This window comes from Eptatretus burgeri, chromosome 11 (assembly GCF_056783735.1).
Source record: "Eptatretus burgeri isolate ZD-2024b chromosome 11, Ebu_testis_v1, whole genome shotgun sequence".
In the NCBI taxonomy this organism is placed as follows: Eukaryota; Metazoa; Chordata; class Myxini; order Myxiniformes; family Myxinidae; genus Eptatretus; species Eptatretus burgeri.
In genome coordinates this window covers 65662621-65671319 of record NC_140971.1, presented here as the reverse complement: position 1 = coordinate 65671319, position 8699 = coordinate 65662621, and the positions used below count along the sequence as shown (strand labels likewise).

Genomic DNA, 8699 nt, shown 5'->3' with positions numbered 1-8699 from the left:
CTGGATAAATTACAAGCCAACCTTTCTCATCACTAATAATGTTCACAGAATCCTGAAATTCTTCTTCTAACTTGGGGCATAGGTTCTTCCTAGTTGAATCTGAGACCTGTGTACAACCCAACTCTTTCATGTGGTCCAGTAGCATGGTCCGGAGATCATTAAACATTACAGCACGGGGGTTCACAAATAAATTGCACCGGATATAATGACAGACATACTGGAAGGCTTTGTCCTCAATTTTACAGTACTCATTTTCAGCTGGACTGTCAGTAGATGAACATTTTTTCACATAATCTTCTTTGGTATATGCTCTGTAACATAACCTGTGAAAATGAGCCTCTGCAGCTACTGCTTCTCTACTAAGTAAGGCAACTACTCTGTCATCTAATTTACTAACAGCAACTTCACGAAGTTTGGCATCTGCTCCAGTAGTTACGCATTTCTGCAAGACTTCATGGGTCTTGGACCCAGATATATACTTGCTCTGTTTCTGACACAGGATACACTTCTGTTCATATACCCTGGAAGTACTGGGTTGTTCTCTCATAGATCCTCTAACAGTTGCAATTTCATGGAGCTTGTCAATGGGTGATTCCTTTCGCTCTATAGCCTCCAACTGTTTCTTCATTGTAAAGAGTTTTCGGCATTTTGCATGGTATGTTAATTGTGGAAGTTCATTTCCATTCAATTGTTTAGCAATACCCAGAAGGGGCTGATGATTTCGTATCTTTGCAGCCCGCAGTAATGTTTGCCAGGAGTCATTATCCTTCAGTTGAACGAGAGGTGCTGTAATGTCTTCATTAGGACTGTGCACTATACAAACACAATCCTCATGGTCAACTCGAGGTCGCTTGGCAGGGATGGTCAGTGGACATCGCTTTTAGCCCTGTCTGGTACACCTGAAACAAAGTAGCATATGGCCATATCCATCACCACAAAAGTAAAGTAAAGTAAAGCAAAGCAAAGAAATCATGCATTTATGTTCCCTAATGACTAGTGGATAAATGTAAATGTGATATAAATATATCCTACCAAGGTATTTAATGATATGCATTCATCAGTAGTAACAAATATAAAAATGTTATTTTTAAATTATGGGGGTTGGGGTAACTGAATGTTAAATTTTCCAAATTCATACATATTTTTAGGTAAATAATACTTATCCAGTTATTGGCAGTGATTGGTGATGTTTTGGGCATATAAAGCATTCTCTTAAATACAATAGTCTTTGACATATAGAATAAAGTGTCAGCCACAGAATTCCATATTGAAGAATATTAGGAACTTAAATTCTCATAATATAATTTATTTCTCAATATATACCCACATCATTGACAATCTTTGTATTTACATCATACCAACCAATTACCTGTAACAAAATATAAATATATTTGATCATTTTTATAAACATTTTGCATGTCCTGAAGCTGAAATTCAATTTTCCTAATTTTTTCCTGATTAAAAACAGAAAATCAAGGGTAACTACTGCTAAGCTACCATATTACAAGGGCTACCCAGGCTTAAATGATGCCTGAGACATGTACCCCACTAAAAAACATCATAAACAATTGCCACTAATCCAATACCGATTCATGAAAATTAGGGCCTTGGTCCATGGACTAAAGGCAGTCCGTCCCGCTTGGTCTCCCCGTGATGTCGGGTCCACAACAGTACGTACGCAAAACATAGTATTGTAATTATTATATCAATTATTACACCCGTTTTATTTGGCATGTCTTACACTATTGTGAGTACATCATTTGTATAACTTTTTGAACCCAGATATCTCATACTCTGTCAGTCTCTGCTTATCTCTGTCTGCTAAGGATTTTAAAAAGTCTAATAACAGGTGTTACCAATAATTATTGGTTACTTCATTATACGTATAATTATATGTATAATTACCCTCACCGAAGGATTCGGAGAGGGTATTGCATTTGGGTCCATTTGTTTGTCTGTTTTGTTACTTGGCAGAAAAAACAACTTTTTTTTGATAAGAATGTGATCGCCTGTTTGTGTGTTTATTTGTCTGTCCGCTCGCCTCCAGCCCAAACCTCTCAACCGATCGTTCTGAATTTTTCCGAGATTAATGTCACCGACCCTGCGATGGTCCCGCATTGAGGCTTTATAAAATTTGGTCGACCGAAAAGGTCGACATTGGCAATAAGGCCAATTTGAGCCATTTTCTAAAATCCTCAATTTTAATCCGATTTACTTGAAGTTTGAACAGGATTTGCACATCAGATCAGTGAATTCACCCACATATTTAATTTGAAGTTATCTGAAGGTCAAAAGGTCAACATAGGCCATAAGGTCAACCCAAAATAGGCCAAATTTTTTAATTGTTTCTAAAATTGTAAATGTTCATCCGATTGACTTGAAATTTGAAGACCATTGGCGTATCAGGTCAGTGAATTCAACCACCAATTAGTTTTGAGGTCATCATCGAACAAAAGATCAATGTCGGCCAAATTTCTAAAATACTCAATTTTCATCTGATTGACTTGAAGTTTGAAGAGCATTTACATATCAGATCACCAAATTCAACCACCTATTAATTTTGAGGTAAACATCGGCCAAGAGGCCCAATTTGGGCCAAAATTTCCAAATCCTCAATTTTCATCTAATTGACTTGAAATTTGAAGAGCATTTTCATGTCCGGTCACTGAATTCAAACAATTATTAATTTTAGGTAAACATGAGGTCAAAATAGGCCAAAAGGCCAATTCAGGCCAAATTTTCTCAATCCTCATTTTTCATCCAATTCAGTTGAAATTTGAAAAGGATTTACATATCAGGTCACTGAATTCAACCAGCTATTATTTTTTTGGTTACCGTACGTGAAAAGGTCAACATAAACCAAAAGGTCAACATAGGCGAAATTTCTAAAATCTTCAATTATAATCCAATTACCTTTGAATTTGAAGAGCATTTGCATATCAGGTCACTAAATTCAACTACCTATTACTTTTGAGGTAAATGTAGGCCAAAAGGCAAATTTGCGCCAAATTTTCGAAAATCCTCAATTTTCATCCGATTGACTTGATATTTGAAGAACATTTTCATGTCAGGTCACTGAATTCAACTTCAATTAATTTTAAGGTCAAAAGGTCAACACAGGCAAAGAGGTTTCTAAAATTGATAGATAGGGCCAAAAACTAAATATATCACTATTTCTCAAAAAGTTGTGGACGAGTTATGACAAAACAAGGTGGATGAGTTGAATAGGTGACAAGAACAAGCGGATTGGATTTTGGTTCGGATCCAGCCCATCAGTGGGATACAAAATGTGAACTGCTCCACCTTGCAGAGGTATGCGCTCTACCGAGTGCCATTAGACTTTGTGCTGTTTTTCCAAGTTGTCACTCTGAGTGATTTTTCATTTGTCTGTCTGTCTGTCTGTCTGTCCGCACAGAACTTTAGTGGTTTTCTCCGCAAACGCTTGTCGGGTTGAGAGTAAATTTTCACCATTGGTGCGACCACTCATGTAGAATGTTTTAAGTATAATTATTATAACATCATAGGGCACATGGTGTGGCAGCCATTTTGGAAAAATGGAAACAATTTGGACCTCTGTATCTGAAACCCACCAAGGAAAAAATTGAAACTTGGCACATAGCAAGTACTCCTCATGGGTGGGATTTTTTTTACAACGTAATAGGTGCCCTCGTTATGACATCATAATTGCATATATAGAATGCCACATCCAATCAGTATGAAAAATTTTGAGAGGTATCTCGGGATAAAATGGTCCACAGGAAAAAATTTCTTGACGTCATCGGTCATGTGATTCGGCAGCCATATTGTTTTAAATATAAAACCTTCAAAAATCTTCTTCTCTGAAGTGGCTGAACAGATCGAGGCAAAACTTTACACCTATGACTGCCTGTCCCATGAGGAACAAAAGGTTCATACATATGATGTCATTGGTCACATGGTTTGGCAGCCATATTGGATTGACCCTAAAACCTGTAAATATCTTCTTCAGAACGGCTGGGCAAATCGAGGGGAAACTTCACACAAGTGTTTCCCAAACCATGGATGTGCAAGTGACACATAGCAAGTACTCCTCATGGGGAATGAGTGTGGTATTTTTTATGACATGATGGTTGCCTTCATTATGACATCATAATTGCATATGTATAATGCTACATCCGATCAGTATAAAAAATTTTGAGGGTCATCTTGGGATAAAATGGTCCACAAAAATATTTTTGATGACGTCATCACTCGCATTATTCGGCAGCAATATTGGTTTGTTTTTTAAAACCTTCAAAAATATACCATTCAAAAGAACACCTGGCGAGGGATTGCAATCTCTGATTGCACTTTTTCTTGTTATTTATATATATATATTTCTTTATTTTTGCAAAATGTCATGACATAAGATTTTATTTTGTTCATGTTTGGTTTCACTCTCTCTTTGAAGGCATTATATTATTCTCCTTTACATATTGACATGCCCATCATCTCACGAGCCATATTTGTGTTTTGCCTCCCATTTATATCCCATAGTCTCCCTCTATTTCATGTCTTGAGCCCACATTTTGTGCCCTTAGTACGAGAATCTTTCTTTGGCATAAGATGGATTACTGATAAGCCACATTATAAAAACCATTTATTCTGAAACCAACGGTTCTCATATTTCAAAGCTTGAATCAGCTTTCCGAACAATTTGGAAGTCTCGGTTATTTATTATTGCACCCTTTCATTTTTGTTCTATTGTCCATCACATTAATATTTCCTTCTCATAGGGATTAACAGTGTCTAATGACATGGAGTTTCAGTTTTTGGCGGCTCACTGTGCTTTCACAATTAACCCTTTGTCCTATACAATGACTTGTGATTTGGCTCTGACTTTTCAAGTGTCGTCACTTGTGTCCACGTATGTAAAGTTCAGTAATTTTGTGTGCAAAGGAGAGCTATCGTCTTCTCTCACACGCCCTTTATTTCTATCTCCACGTATGTCTCCTTCATCCCTCTCTAGAAAGGCTTATCGAGTCTTGCAGCAACTTTTAATAGGTTTTCATCGACAGACCCAAAGCAGCGGGAGCCTAGGGATAGTTGCTCTGAAGCCAGTCCTGTGCCTTGATCCTGGCCTTCGGTCTCTGTTCTGAAATTCACACCACCCTGTGGGATCATCTGAAATACACACAGGCTGCCATCGGGGCCGAGTGAAGCTCGAATGATCTCCAGCATCCTCACCCTGCTCTCACGATCTTTCAATGCAGTTGGATCTCCCAATTTGTCCTGACTTTCTCAATCGCTTTTGACCTTTGCTCAACTCTGTTTCCACTGTAATCTTTAAAGAGAATGGCATGCTTTGCAATTGTTCTTTCTGACAATAAAATTATAATATATCAAGTGACTCGGCTTTGAATGCAGGATCATTCACTGTTTTAGTGCCTATAGAAGAATGCAAAAAAAAAAAATATTGTGCATCAAAAAGATAATCACAATATTTTTGTTGTCATTTTCAGTAGACATTTATTTGGCACTAAACTCAGTTTTTCATGGTGCGGAGAAAGTACAGTACCAGGGTGGAATTTTAATGTGGTTGGTGACAGCTGATGTACTTGCTCACCAAGTACTGAGCCAGATGTACTCAAAGCGAGCCATAACCTAGCACTCGACATCAAGCCATAAACTTGATGCAGGATGCAGGCTTCCACGCGGCCTACATAGGAAAGAATCAATCAAACCATGAAGCCTTTGAGTGAATCCCAATTTCACCCAAAAAGATCTTCACATTGACCGATTTACAAAGTGAGGAGGGCAGAGAGAAAAACGAGGGAGTGTCTGGAAATGAAATGGTTTTGGGGGGGGGGGGGAGGCAACCGAGAAGAGAAATTACCTCCAATAACCTTCCCACAAAATGATGACTTGATCTCGTAAACAAGCCATCACCATCAATCTCAAACTATCATGGGTTGCACGCCTTCTTAAGCATTGTTTATTAAAGAAAAAGATGGATGATAATTTTGGTCCAACCCCTTCACCTCTTGCACAGTGTCGCAAGGAAGTGGAATTCTTCCTGAAGGTGTTTGTGCCTGTCCGTTAATGTATGCTTTGATATAATGAAGCTGGTGATGTGAAGCTGGCTGTAATTTCTAAAACTATGTGGAATATAATATATTCCATTTTAAACTTTTCAGCAATCGGCCTTCGGTTCATTTTACTACTCGTATGCTAGTCGGGGCCCAAAGGAGTATGGTAATGTTTAAATTTCTCAAGCATTTTCCCTGACTTATTTTGTAACAATATTGGTTTAACGATTGAGATGAATAAGATTTCTTCCAAAAAATAACTTGGGCAACTAAAAATTCAGGTATTAATTGGTAATATTAGTTTAACAGTCATTGATGACAGAAACTAAAAATTGTGCTAATTAGCAATCTGGGTCCATACTGCTGTTTGAGATTGCCTGAGAGAGACTCATACAATAAACCTCTGAAAATCAAGGAAGTCGTTCAACCAAAAATACATTTTCCTTTTTCTCCCCATTGATAATAAATCACCGTTGATATCAATGACTCGGATATAATCCACAAGTAATTGGGCTGAAATGTCTTCACCTAGAAATACCTTCCTTCCATGTCCTTGTACCCAAAACATAAGAAGAAATGCTTTCGCTTGGCAATACACCTTTTATGTGAACAGCTGTCCAAAATCATTCGCCTGACATTTTCGTTTTCAATTTGTCCATTGAATGATATTTCATAACCTTTCATGCCCAACAAAAGATCAACGACTGCATACACGCCTTGCTCATCTTCAGTTGGAAAGATAAATCACACGACCTGTGATGTTACCTTTTTGCACTTTCTCTGGAGAGGGAATGAAATGTCCACGAAATGTGTCAGTGAAATGTTCTTATCAAGACTTAGTGCACAAAAGTAATTAAGGCTCTGCATTCTCCCTCCCTTATCCTCCGAATTAAAAGCACAAGGCAATTACAAAATATGTTGTACTACTTTGGGCACGTCTTGAAAGCATCATTTGCTTTATGACTGTAGAAACTTGTACGTACAGAATGATAGTCTTCCTTCAGTTAATGCAGCATTACATTTCACAATCCTCACTCTCTTCAAAGTAACTGTCATTCCATTTTCGAGAAACCTCAGTGTGCTGGAACGTTTGAACTAACGGACTACTTGTCCTTTTCCGTGCTTATCGGTCAACCTGAATGTGGTCCCCAATGTTCTCAATGGGGATTTTAAGTCAGGTGAACAAGTGGGTCAATTCGCAGACACCTTGGTGTTTTTCTTCAGGCATTGCAGAAAATTTCTGCATCTATGGAGTTTGGTGAATATGGAACTTTTGAAATGACGTATGAATACTAAACAAGGCTTTTTGCACGTGTGTGTGTGTGTGTGTGTGTGTGTGTGTGTGTGTGTGTGTGTGTGTGTGTGTGTGTGTGTGTGTGTGTGTGTGTGTGTGTGTGTGTGTGTGTGTGTGTGTTTTCACACTGATTCGGTTCGGCCTTACGGGCACTTTTAACCTGTCAATGCTAGTGCGAAATCTGTGGTTCAAATCGTCTTTTAAACATAATTTTCAGCATTTAGACAAGAGAGTGGTTATTTCAGGAGGGTTGAGCACAATTGTTGTGTTCCTGAATGCAAACCGGACTCGAAGAAATATAGGACTACAAGAAATATCCTTGATTGAGAGGTGTTGGGTTTGTACCATTTACTCTTCGTACATTATAGCATCGGTATCAGTTCAAAGCTAGATGTTGTAAGCATTAGTAAATGTCTGTAAATGAGCGATTAAAATTGATGGTTACATGTTATAAGTTTTGTTTAGCACAGATCAGTAAATTGTAATATAAACTGTTTGATGTAATGAGCTAATTTTGAATGTAAATGGCAGTATTGTATTGTAAGCTGCCTGGTGATATTCGTGAAGATGCTGGAACATTCTTAGACGAAACTTCCAGCATGGATTAGAATCTCATTTGCTGGAAGGCACGGGATTGTTCTGATACTGAATAAACCTGCACGAGGGAGGTGTAGAGAGATGGGTGACATGTGACAAGCCCTGCATTGATCGTTCCCGTGCTCGATGAGTGAACGAGGTGTTAATGTCCAGAGTGGTTGTTAACACATGGAGCTGATTATAATCAGGGTGAGTAAAACTCATTAAGATTGTGTATCGAGAAAGATTTCCTTTGAGCTCTTTAAATCATTCTTGCGGACGAGCCAGCATATGAGAGGACAACGCGATAAGAATTGAAGGATCGACAGCCCCGAAGGACGAGGGGAACACTCGTGAGTTGTGCCAGCAGGACTGGAGTACTGGGCGGAGGAAATAACTCAATGCGGGAATCGGAGTTGGACATTGGATATAATGGTGATCTTCCTCATTTGATTTTGTATCTGTTTATTTGAAATACAAGTTTCAAGAACATTACCCTGTTGATGTGGTTACTGGAACGCCACTCAGAAGTCACAGACACCAACTGACAAAGATCCATTCGAGTGGAAGCTGACCTGTATGTTTGTTCATGACCCTGGATTGCAGTCGTTAGAGGACGAGCTTGCTTCGGCACTATGAACAACATATGTACACCAAAGGAAAGGAAACTCTAAAGGTATGCATATCCCCCCACCCCCGACAATCGGCTATGGATGCAACACACACACACACACACACACACACACACACACACACACACACACACACACACACACACACAC

At 38.6% G+C, this 8699-nt stretch overlaps 1 protein-coding gene across 2 annotated transcripts in view; it reads left to right on the top strand.

Annotated features, from left to right (window-relative positions):
- KHDRBS2 (KH RNA binding domain containing, signal transduction associated 2) overlaps positions 1 to 5361 on the top strand; it is a 162118-nt gene extending 156757 nt beyond the window's left edge. Inside the window, exon 11 of one of the 2 annotated variants that reach the window (XR_015049417.1) lies at positions 4988 to 5361. The gene's annotated coding sequence lies outside the window, so the exon portion shown is untranslated. Of the gene's footprint in view, positions 1 to 3988 lie in introns of both variants that reach the window. The other variant, XR_015049416.1, reaches the window with a different exon arrangement.
- The last annotated feature ends 3338 nt before the right edge of the window (positions 5362 to 8699 follow it).